Genomic DNA, 12,564 nt, shown 5'->3' with positions numbered 1-12,564 from the left:
ACACACGTGAGACCAATATCTTCCACACGGGCAGGAACCGTTAATCTTTTAATTAATCCGGGATCTGAACTTCAATTTGGTTTTGATCCAATCGAAATCGGCCAACTGTAATAGCTATTATTGGCTTTAAATTTGAATTGGTTCAGTTTGATGCCGGGTTCAACAGCTAATATAAATACACCATGGAACACCTTCTGTGTGATTATTTATTCATACAATACATTATTCTTATAATATTATATATTCATGATACTCTGTATTATTATAATTACACCGTGATTCAAAAAGAATACCACAACTTTAAAAATTGATAACTCTGCAAAGAATAAACGGAGAGTAGAGCTCTATCAGTCATCGATTTGAGGAAGCTCTGAAGTTTTTTCAGTTCCTTATTTAGTCGCATTGGCACTGATCTGTCCGTGCCTATTTGAATGAAAACTATCCGAGGCAATGGATCGGCTGCTAAGCAGCTCGAGACAGAGCACTTCATCACTGGCCTCCAAGAAGCCCTGAGCTCACCCCCTCTGATTATTTTCTGTTTAATACGTTAAAGATAAAGAATAGTACGTTGAAGATAAAGTGTATCGACCTCCCTCTACCAGCTAACATGAGGAGCTCGAACAAGAAATAACAGCAGCTATACAAACTGTTACGCCCGATATGCTACTGAGGTGTGGCAACGAGTTCGAGTATCGTATTGATATCACTCGAGTGTCTGGAGGGGGTCATGTTAAACGTTTGTGAACTTATTTTCTAGTGGGGAAAAACTTGATTGATACTCTTCATTTTGATTCACAGCCCGAGTTTCTATTATGTTTCCTTGATTAAATACAGATTTTCAAAGTTGTGGCATTCTTTTTGAATCACGCTGTATATTGATGATATCGAGTGGACTTGGCTGGCTCAGGTCTCGAGTCAGAATTTTCAGGTCGCAACTGATCAATTTCAGGGCTTCATACATGAGCTAACGACTGCTTTTCAGGCAGCCGGGACCTACGACTCAACGTGTCCATCCAGAACACGGATATACATAATACTCATGTTATACATGATGTATAAATGTATGATACTCTGTATGATATATAAGGAATACCTAATGGATTATGAATTATGATTTCCATCGTGAACTGTATTCTGAAATCATATAGTAGCCTAATACATTTATGATACTCTCTGCCGGTTGCACAGAAGCCGGTTAAATTTCAATCGTGATTGATCCCACGAACCAATCAGAGAATCCGTCTTATTAAGAAGGCCTTCTCTGATTGGTTCTCGTGAAATTAATCACGGTTAAAATTTAACCGGCTTTTGTGCAACCGGGCATAAGTATGATATAAAAATATATAAGGAATACCTGATGCATTATGAATTATAATTTTCATTACGAACTGTAATTCTGCAACCCTCAAACTGCAATAGTTATTCTTCTATACTTTTATTATTATCATAATTTGAAACATCTATGAAACCTCTGTATTGTTATATATACGGAATACCTGATGGTTTCTGTTCGTAATTTCCATCATTAGCAATAATCTCCAAGCGATATCCATTGATATATTGACAGAAACATATAGCTGAGTGTGCAAATATTCCGTTTAGATTTGGGTGTAATCAAAATTACTGGTACAAAATTAGGATTTTAGTGGAATAATTATTGGTTAAGCGTTCAAAATTTCACACTACGTGATCAAAGAGAGAGTGATGATGATTATGTTGATGATGAACAATATCGATGATGATAATGATGATTGCGATGCCTTGCATAGTATTATATAGGTGGTTGAGGGAATGTGTTCAGTGAGCTGCACGTTATAATGGCAGTGGAGACAAAGATAGGAAAACAGCGTTGCCGATTCTTTGCCTTGCCACTACTTTCTATAGAGGTATAACTAATGTGATATGAACTGATGAACTGTTCATTCTTGTTAAAAATAATCAATTATATATTATTCACCAAGAAAATATAGTTTTAAATTATTCCATAATAATAATTAATAGATTAGATATTTTGTCAATTAATTTTACTCCTACATTGTTGAAAACGATGTGGCAACGTTGGGGAGCTAGGAAAGGATATCACTGTCTGCTTTGTCGAATGGATAAGGAAAGTAACACCTTTTTTGATCAATTTTGATCAAATACTGCCATTGTAATGTGGACCTCGTTATACGAGTTAATACGGGTTAATGGCTAGGTTCAATGATTATTGATTGAAATCTTTTAGATTTAATGTGTTAGATTGAAGAAACTGAGAGTGGTGGTGAGTGAGAGGAACTGAGTCAGTGAGAGCAATAGAGAGAGAGAAAGTGCTTGGATAGGATTGGTTTTTTTAACAGAAAGCAAATCACGATGTAAATGCCTGGCTTCAATCAATGAAACTATGCAAATTATAAAAATGACAAAAGTGAATGAGAGAAGACAGGTAGAGAAAGATTAGATTGGACTAGATTTGAGCTCTTTATTCCTGTATGTTACAATATATACACTAATTTTCATCAAATAACAGTATCTCTTACATTATAAAAATGACAAAAGTGAATGAGAGAAGACAGGTAGAGAAAGATTAGATTGGACTAGATTTGAGCTCTTTATTCCTGTATGTTACAATATATACACTAATTTTCATCAAATAACAGTATCTCTTACATTATAAAAATGACAAAAGTGAATGAGAGAAGACAGGTAGAGAAAGATTAGATTGGACTAGATTTGAGCTCTTTATTCCTGTATGTTACAATAATAACTAATTTTCATCAAATAACAGTATCTCTTACATTATTTGATAAATTTTCTTCAGTATGAAAAATTATCTATCAGAATGAAGATTGGATTCCATTTGAATAACGATGATATGATTTTGTGAAGTAACTACATTAATCGGCGATGTTTCTACAAATAATAGTCGATTTCCTGAAAAGGATTGGAAAGATATCCTTCTTATTTACACACGACCAGGAATGAGAGATAGGGAGCAAGTGTGAGTGAGAAATAGTGTATGACGGCGATTGATTGATTGATTGAGTACTTTATTTATGTAGATTACAATATGAAGATTGTATATTAATAAACTGGCTTATACACTTATATACAATAGCTCACAATACAGCAAAATATAGATGAATTTACATAATATAGACTAAGAAATAATTATTGAACTGTATATGATATGAAAAAATCATACACAGAGAGATAGAGAGGATTGATGATTGATTGATTGAGTACTTTATTTATGTAGATTACAATAATACTGGCTTATACACTTATATACAATAGCTTACAATACAGCAAAATTATAGATGAATTTACATAATATAGACTAAGAAAATTAATTATGAACTGTATATGATATGAAAAAGCAGTTTGTAATATAATAACTATAGATAATAATCATATTGTATGCATCTACATAAAATTGGCGGAGCTTTGGACATACAATGTCCTTCTTCGGAAAGAATATTAAAAATATCCTCCCATAACTCTCTACCAAAGAGAGAGAGAGAGGAGAGAGAGAAGAGAGAGAGAGTGAATAGCGTGATGAAAAAGGAGTGAGGAGAGGAAAAATGTAGAGGAGAAAGATGGGAGAGAGAGGGACATAGATTGAGACGAAGCCAATCATAGATTGAGCCAGTGGATTGAATTGAAGTGGAAGTGACAATCGAAATTGCTGAAAACCGTGGGTGTGCGTGTGTGAGTGACGGTGTTAGTTCACCATTTCTCCGCATCATTCAAATTTGGCGCTTTCAATTAAGTGTGACGGGGAGATCGGAGGCCATCAAATTGAATTAAATTTCTCGTAAATGATGGCGTGGCAATGTGTAGCCTTTCATCGACTACGATTGCTACAATTTCATTGAGAGAGCTAGTTGACCTGGGTGATGATTGTCAATATCAATCACTATGTGGCTATATCAGTTTGTGATCCATTGCTATTTGGTTTGGCTACTGATTCTCCAAATAGGACACCATTTTGATGTCTTCAACAACTACCATGCAGATGGAAATAATTCCCGGGATGACAAATAATTTTTGTTTGGTAGCGCTCATCGAATTTCCTTCTAGCTGTTCACCCTGTTGTCAATATTTGCAGTAGCAGAAGTTCTGAGGGTGATTCACAGCATTTAATTGGAATTTTCGTTCAATAATAATCACTATGCGATCAAATATTTATTATTGTTTCAAAAAATAGCGTGTTAATACATCGCAGCTCGGAATTGATCAAGGAGCCATCATCTTTAAAACGTGGGTCTCGGTTTTTAATGTAACAATAATAAATATTGTGTATTATCCATACTTTATAAGCAATAAATTGATGATAGCTGAAATAGACCAAAATCGAAAGCTATGATTGCTAGGTTACAATGTACAGTTTTTAACCTTTTTATAAACTTTTTTCCAGCCAATCCAGTAACTGGAGGTAGCATTAAAGTAGCAAGACGTATTAGAAACTAAAAGAAACTGAGTAATTTGAAATCTAAGTATCTAGTAACTAGAGTGAGGTCCTTGTTATGATGGAAGTGGAGAAAGATAGAAGGACAACGTTGCCGATCCTCTTTCTCGTCAATGCCTTCTATGGACGATAACTGATTCAGGTTATTAATGTAATATTAACTGTTCATTCTCGTTTGAAATGATCAATTATATTTTATTAAGCAAGAAATTATATTTTTCAATAATTTTATAATGAATTTTCATAACTGAGATGAATTATTTTGACAGGTTTATTAATGTAATATTAACTGTTCATTCTCGTTTGAAATGATCAATTATATCTTATCAAGCAAGAAATTATATTTTTCAATAATTTTCACAATTAAGATGAAATATTTTGTTGATTGATCATTAATTCTACATTATTGAAAGACGATCTGGCAACAGAGCAAATTGAGAAAGAGATAGCACTATCTGCTTTGTTGAATAATAGACAAGGATAGCAATTTTATTGCAAATCAAACACTGTCATTATAACGTTGATCTCACTATAGAGTAATATGAACAATTTTCAACCTTCTTATAAACTTATCTTTTAGTCAATCCAGTAACTGAAAGTAACATTAAAGTAACAGAAAGTATGTATTTAGGAACTAATAGAAACAGAGTAAATTGAAAGCTCAAGTATATAGTGCCTAGAAGTATCTATTAATACGTTGTCCACTAATATCATAGAGAAACGATAGCATAAGTAGATATCCCATGGTATAGGGCATTATGTCACAACTTTTACTGTTATCTCAAGCCGATTACTGTCGATTATTGTCGATTTTTACTGTTTTGACCGGGTAAGAGTGTATGAACGGCACAATATGAGATACTACCAGCGTCATAAAGCTTCACAGGAAAGAATTACGTGGACTATCAGCTTGAGATACAGTAAAAGTTGCGACATAAACGCCCTATACCATAGGATATCTACTTATGCTATCGTTCCTCTATGCTAATATCTAGTAATGAAATAGTAATGCAAGTAGCATACTCTCTTCACAGTACATGATTATCATATACATTTTGCACAATGCTTCATTTTTTTTCGTTTATTTTATAGGTTAAATATTCTGGTGGTATATCACCAATATCTGCAACAACCTGCAGAAGGTCTCAGATGTTACCAATGTAAGATATACTTCAGATGTAAGGGCCAAGCCACACGAAGCGTTTTTTCAGGCGTTTTCAGACGAATCGGCAAGACAGGGAGCTTCCCGATTGGCTGATAATCAGCTGATTCTCGAACGCCAACCAAACCAGTCAATCAGAGAGCTTCCTGCCCTGCTGTCTCGTCTAAAACTCCTGAAAAAATGCTTCGTGTGTCTTGGCTCCAAAGCAAGCAGATCCCGAAAGCAGCTGATATTTCAATGACAAACATGAAAACAGCAGATATTCCAATATAAACCCTGAAAAAACTGTTATCTCAATATAAATCATGGAAACAACTGCTATTCCAACATGAACCTTCAAAACAGCTGATATTACAAAAAATAACTCTTAAAACGGCTGATATAACAATAAAGAATTTTCAAAACAGCTGATATTCAAATATAAACCCTGAAGCTGGGGTCTCCTTTGTGCGTAAATGCCGTCGTCGACCACGACAGGGAGAGGATCTCAGATTGGGTAGATTTCAATTTGTCTACATAACCTAAAAGATTATGTTAAATTATGTTCTAATGGGGGAGGTTGAGTTTATTGACCGAGCGAAGTGAGGTCTCAGATTCAAGTCGACGGTTTGGCATTTCTCTTAATGTTTAAATGTTTGAATGTTTAAATATTGTTTAAATGTTCATATGTTGCGCATTTACGGCGAAACGCAGTAATTGAAATTGAAATTTGAAATTTATTTGCCAAAAACAAAATACAAAAAAGCTTTACAAAAAATAAATATAAGTATATGCTACTGCACTTAAACCAAGATACATACATTTATTTAATTAGATTAATAACTAAATGATATCCTTTACATTACAAACAATAGTTTTAAAATGAAGATTCAATTTATGATCACATGCATAAGTACAGTAGGTGAGGCAAAAACACCGGCAAAAGGAAGATTCCTTGTGCGCCAGTGGAGTCGTAAATCAGCTTAATCAGGGATGTAATGTATAAACTTGAATCTAGCGTATGAAGTGTTCGAAAATATAATTTATAATATGAAGTTGATTATTGTATAAAAGTCAACAATTGGAATAAAGTAATATATTTTCATGAAATTTGACAGGTATGTTCTTTTTTAAATTGCGCGTCGACGTATATACAAGGTTTTTAAAAATTTTGCATTTCAAGGATAATATAAAAGGAAAAACGAGCTTCCTTCATACGCCAATATTAGAGTAAAAGTCAGACTATAGAATTATTCATCATAAATCAGCTGACAAGTGATTACACAGATGTGTGGAGAAGCCAGTCTATTGCTGTATTTCCATAAGGTCTATAGTTTCAATCAGGCACTTGTGGATGAGAATACTGCGTGAGGTCTACTGTTCACAGAATTACTAGTACTTTCTTATACTTCTAAATGGCAATATGTTGATAATATTAGAAATGTTTGATTCTTGAATAATGAACACAAATAATGAAACGTTATTTGATCAGCTGTTTTAGCACACTTCAAATTTGGACAAAATGAATGATAACAATGCTTGTCGTCGTCGACTGCGGAATTTTACGCACAAACGAGAATGCACCTTTAAAAATCTGGTGTGGCGCACTCACACAACTTTCCTAGCCGTTATGAAAATTTATCACTTGACGCTAGTGTTCAAGCGCATAAAAGTCTACTATTCAAAGATCGAAGACAGCTGGTGACAAGACAATGGGCCATATGAATATAGTTGGGCATTTGCTTATACTTCTAAAATATGGAGCATTTGCTTCATTCTCTATGAATAAACGTGAGCAAAACCTTTTGCTCATGCTCATCAAAAAAATAGTTTGAGAATTTGCTCAAAAGTAAAAGCTTTTGCTCAAAATTGTATGAATAAACTAGATCATTTGCTCAACCTTTGAAGCAAATGCTTCAAAAAAGGTGAGTCTAGTCTAGATCACCATTATCCCTACAAAAGAATAAATACAGAAGATAGTCATCACAAAATAGGAGATGGGCATTTAAGAAGATGAGAGTGTGGACGATTATAAGAAGGCTATTGATATTATAAGAATATGCTGAAGATTATTATAGAGATGACATTTTTTCACGCTATTATTTCAAAATTCTAAACTCAACTAACCGAGTTTTAGGTTAGTTGAGTTTAGAATTTTGAAATAATAGCGTGAAAAAAATATTCATAAATAGAAAACTGAGCAGACGACGCAAACACAAGCGGTGCACCCTATTTGCATATTTAGCGCTTCCGTGAGCTATAAGAACAAAGTAAGGCTACAAAAGCGAATCAGCTGATGAAAAATCTTTAAAATACGTGAGCATTTGCTCCAGAGTTCAGGAGCATTAAGGTAAGAGTATAAGGTAAAGCTTATTCATATAAAAATGAGCAAGTGCTTTTGCTTCTACCTTTTACTCATGAGCAAAACCTTATGCTCCATGCTCTTGCTCATGAGCATTTGCTCTGGTTTTATTCATATGGGCCAATAACACTGGAGACACACGAAGTCTGCTATCTTTTCATAGTGAATGATTCAATAGAATCAACAGTGTTGCCAACTGTTAGCAATTGAAATAGTAACGATTCCTCGAATTTCGAGCTCATTTTCAATTATAAGTGAAAATGTTACTGAACATTAATTGTAGAAATTTTCATGCTTGATCTTTTCCACTTAAAATTTTTTGTTTAAATTGTATCTGAAGCCTGATACTTGAGAATCTAAAATAAAACTTCTCATAGATGGGGTGGTTGTCCTGGAATTTTTACAGATTTGAGACTTGTGGCAGTTGATAGAGCTTATCAATAACTATTCTCGGTATAAATTTGATCAAAATTGTTGGAGCCGTTTTCGAGAAAATCGCGAAAAACCCTGTTTTTGACAACATTTTCGCCATTTTAGTCGCCATCTTTAATTGAATTCAATCGGAATTGTTCGTGTCGGATCCTTATAGGGAAAGGACCCCAGGTTTCAAATTTCAAGTCATTCCGTTAATTGGGAGATGAGATATCGTGTACACAGACGCACATACACTCATACACACACACACACACACACACACACACACACACACACACACACACACACACACACACACACACACACACACACACACACACATACAGACCAATACCCAGAAACCACTTTTTTGGACTCAGGGGACCTAGAAACATATAGAAATTTAGAAATTGGGGGTATCTTAATTTTTTTTTCGGAAAGCAATACTTTCCTTACCTATGGTAATAGGGCACCTATTAGCATTTTTAATTTCCTTACCTATTACCACAGGTAAGGAAAGTAAAAAGGAAATAACTATTTGAAAATGGACCTTGAAAACAGCTTACATTTTCAATATAATTCCTCAAAACAGCTGATATTCCAATGAATAACCCTCAAAACAGCTGTTGAAAGAGTAATTAAATACTATTTGAAAATTGTGTTAATGGAAATATACGTCAACTGGAGAGAAAAATATTCCATTGAAAAACCTTCAAAGCATCTGATAAATGTACACCACAGTCTATGTTGTAATAGAAAATTTCGTGTTAATGGAAATAAGCGTGAACTGGAGGGACAGAGACAGAAGGGTGTCACACATGCAAGGGACAGAGACAGGAAGGGTGACCAAATTCCTGACACATGCGTGTCATAGCGGTTATTATTGAAGGATTAGCATGAAAAATGCCGCAATAGCCGGGGGTGTTCGGATTAATGAGTGGTGTGGGCCGGTTTAATAAGAGGTCGCCAAGCCAGGGGTCCAGCTGCACTTTCCACCCTCCACTAAACCCAAATAATTCGTCTCCCCTCTCACTCGCACATCTGTTCTGTCTCTCTTGCTAGCAATTGCTATCGTTTTGTAGTTCTTCTAAAGATTTTCTCTTAGCTTTTCTCATACCTCTTTTTTGGTAGAGAGTTAGTGAGAAGGATATTTTGAATATTGTTTCCGTAGAATGGACATTGATATGTCCAAAGCTCCGCTACAATTTATGTAGATGCATAACAATTTAATTATCTATAGTTATTATATTACAAATTACTTTTTCCTACAGTTACGTTGAAAAGTGGCCATTGCTGCACTGATTACAGAACGCAAAGAATCACTTTTCCGCTCTAGTGCGGGAAAAATTTTTCTGCACTCCAGATTTGCAACATGGCAACGCAAAATACTTAGTAGGTTATATGGAGCAACAGTGCAGCAAAATTAAAATGAAGTTGGTAACAGTGACTGCTGTGGCTGCTATAGTGAGCAGAGGTGCAACGAAGCACAACGCGCTAATTATTACATTATATACTATAACCAAGGACAGCGAGGACTTTAGGATTTTAGGATTAAGGTTTTTATTAATAATAAAATTACACAGAAAAACATTGATGCATTTCAGGCAATTTTACCCATAATTACCCACTTTTCATATTCAATGGTAACTGTAGGAAAAACTTAATGTGAAATACGTGCGCAAAGTTCCTCTGCTGCACTCAAGAAACCATTCAGCCCTCGCCTACGGCTCGGGCGTAAACGTTTCTTTCGGTGCAGCAAACTGTCACTTTGCGCACTAGTTGCACAAATAACTATTTCATATCATATACAGTTCAATAATTATTTTCTTATTCTATATTATGTAAATTCATCTATAATTTTGCTGTATTGTAAGCTATTGTATATAAGTGTATAAACCAGTATATATTGTAATCTACATAAATAAAGTACTCAATCAATCAATCAATCAATCAAATCTCTCTCTCTTCTGTTTCTTTTTTATTCTCCTCCATATTGTTTGTCTCCAGTCTTCCAGTGTTTTCATGGATACATTAATTAATTTATAGATTTATTTATTCTATTTATCAATATCAGCTTATGTTAAACTCCCGTGTTAGAGACATTGGGAGCTGAACGAGTATTTAAATAAATTTTTCATTAATTTGGTCTCTGTTGATGCACTGGAGCATTACTATAGTGATGTCCACGTTATAATGACAGTATTTGATCAACTTTGGTTTTGCTATCCTTGTCTATCATTCGACAAAGCCGGTGGTACTATCCTTTCCTAGGTCCACAACAATGCCAATTATGTTTTTGACAGTGTAGAAATATAATTAATTAATGCAGAGAATCGGCATCGCTATTCTCCTATCTTTATCCACTGCCATTATAAAGTGGACTTCACTACAGCTCTCTTCTCACTGATTTTCTTTGAATAACCGTCCTATTCTTTCTTCTCCTCTTCCTCCTTCTCCTCTTCCTCCTCCTCCTGATTGCTTTTTCTACTTCTTTTCTCTTTTCTTTATCGTATCCCTCCTCTTTCTTCATCCTCTTTTCCTCTATCATCTTTTTCTTCTTATAATTTTTCTTCTTTTTTCCTTCTACTTCTTCTTTTTCCTTCTCTTCTTCTTTATTCCCTCATTCTCCTTCATCTTCTTCTTGTTTTGTCTCTAGTTCTTCTTCTTCTCTTCCCTTCAGTACTACTATACTTGGAGCTCAGCATCCTCAGCATCAGACAGATTTACATTCACAGACTTCTAACATTCACCAGAAAGAACCCACAACTCTTCATCAATTTGAATCACCCGCAAGGAACACGCAGAAGGAACATGGACTTGGCAAATTCCGGGATGACAACATCAGCTGCTCAGAGGTCAGCCACATATTTAGGACCAACAATTTTCAATAAACTGCCAATAGCTATTAAAGAAACAGTTCCAATCAATTCATTCAAATCGAAAACAAAAAAGTGCCTCCTGTCCAATAGAATAAATCATGGAGAACAACTAGTTCTCTGAAAAATTTTTCCATACTGTTTCATTCTCATTTTCTTCATTATAATGATTTTTTCCCATGAGTATTATAAATGTTTTTTATGTTCAATTTTTATAGAACTTCTACACCTTACGTTATCAATTTTCTTTTTCAAATTTGTGTATAGAAATGAGGTTTTTATGAACTTCTAATGACTCGCAAAATTTATCTTTATAAGAATTTTTAACTTTTGGCATAAAATCTTAAACAATAGCGAAATTTGTGGCATTCCGAAACATATTCATATATAGTGGGGGCCACATTTTCTTAGATCAACAAGTAATCAACCAATTGTATTAATACTTTGTAAATAAATGTACCTTATATGCTTTTTGTAATCATGTCTATAATTTGAATAAACTCCTCTGGTCGTGTTGTACCCTCGACCAGAGACATTATTATTATTATTATTCTCCATCGTCTCCTTCTTCTTCTCCTCCTCATTCTCCTTCGTCCTCTTCTTCTTCTACTTCTCCTCCTCATTCTTCTACTTCCTTATTTCCTCTTTCTCACACTTCTTCCTCTTCTCATCCTTCTCCTCCATCTTCTACTCATTCTTGTTCATCCTCTTATTCTTCTTTATCAACTTTTACTTCTTAATTTTTTCATCCTTCTTCATCTTCTTGTCCCTCATCTTCTTCTCATTCTTCTCCCTCTTTTTCTTCTCCTTCATCTCCTTTTCCCCTCTCATCCACTCCTCCCTCATCATCTTCTCCTTAGGGTTGTGTGGCAGAGAGGACCAGGAGTCCTAATTCCGCCCTAATAAAGGCATATATATAATCTTCTTCTCCCTTTTCTTCTTCCTCTTTTTCTCCATTCTCCCCTTCATCTTCTCCTCATTCTTCTTCCTCTCCCACTTCTCCTTCATCCTCTTCTCCCACCTCAACAACTCCTCCTCCTTCATAATCTTCTCCTCCTTCTACTTCCTTTTCTTCTTCCTCTTTTTCTCCTTTTTCTCCTTCATCTTCTTCTCAGTCTTCTTCCTCTTGTTCTTCTCCTTCATCCTCTTTTCCTCCCTCATCAACTCCTCCTTCACCGCCTTTATCATAATCATCATCTTCTTCATCTTCCTCTTCATCATCTTCTTTTTACCTTCAGTTTTCTCTCATGTTCCTCAGTTTTCCTTCATCTTCTCCTCATTATTCTTCCTCTTCTTCTCCCACTTCATCCTCTTCCTCCCT

This window comes from Nilaparvata lugens, chromosome 4 (genome assembly GCF_014356525.2).
Source record: "Nilaparvata lugens isolate BPH chromosome 4, ASM1435652v1, whole genome shotgun sequence".
In the NCBI taxonomy this organism is placed as follows: Eukaryota; Metazoa; Arthropoda; class Insecta; order Hemiptera; family Delphacidae; genus Nilaparvata; species Nilaparvata lugens.
This window is presented reverse-complemented; position numbering follows the sequence as displayed.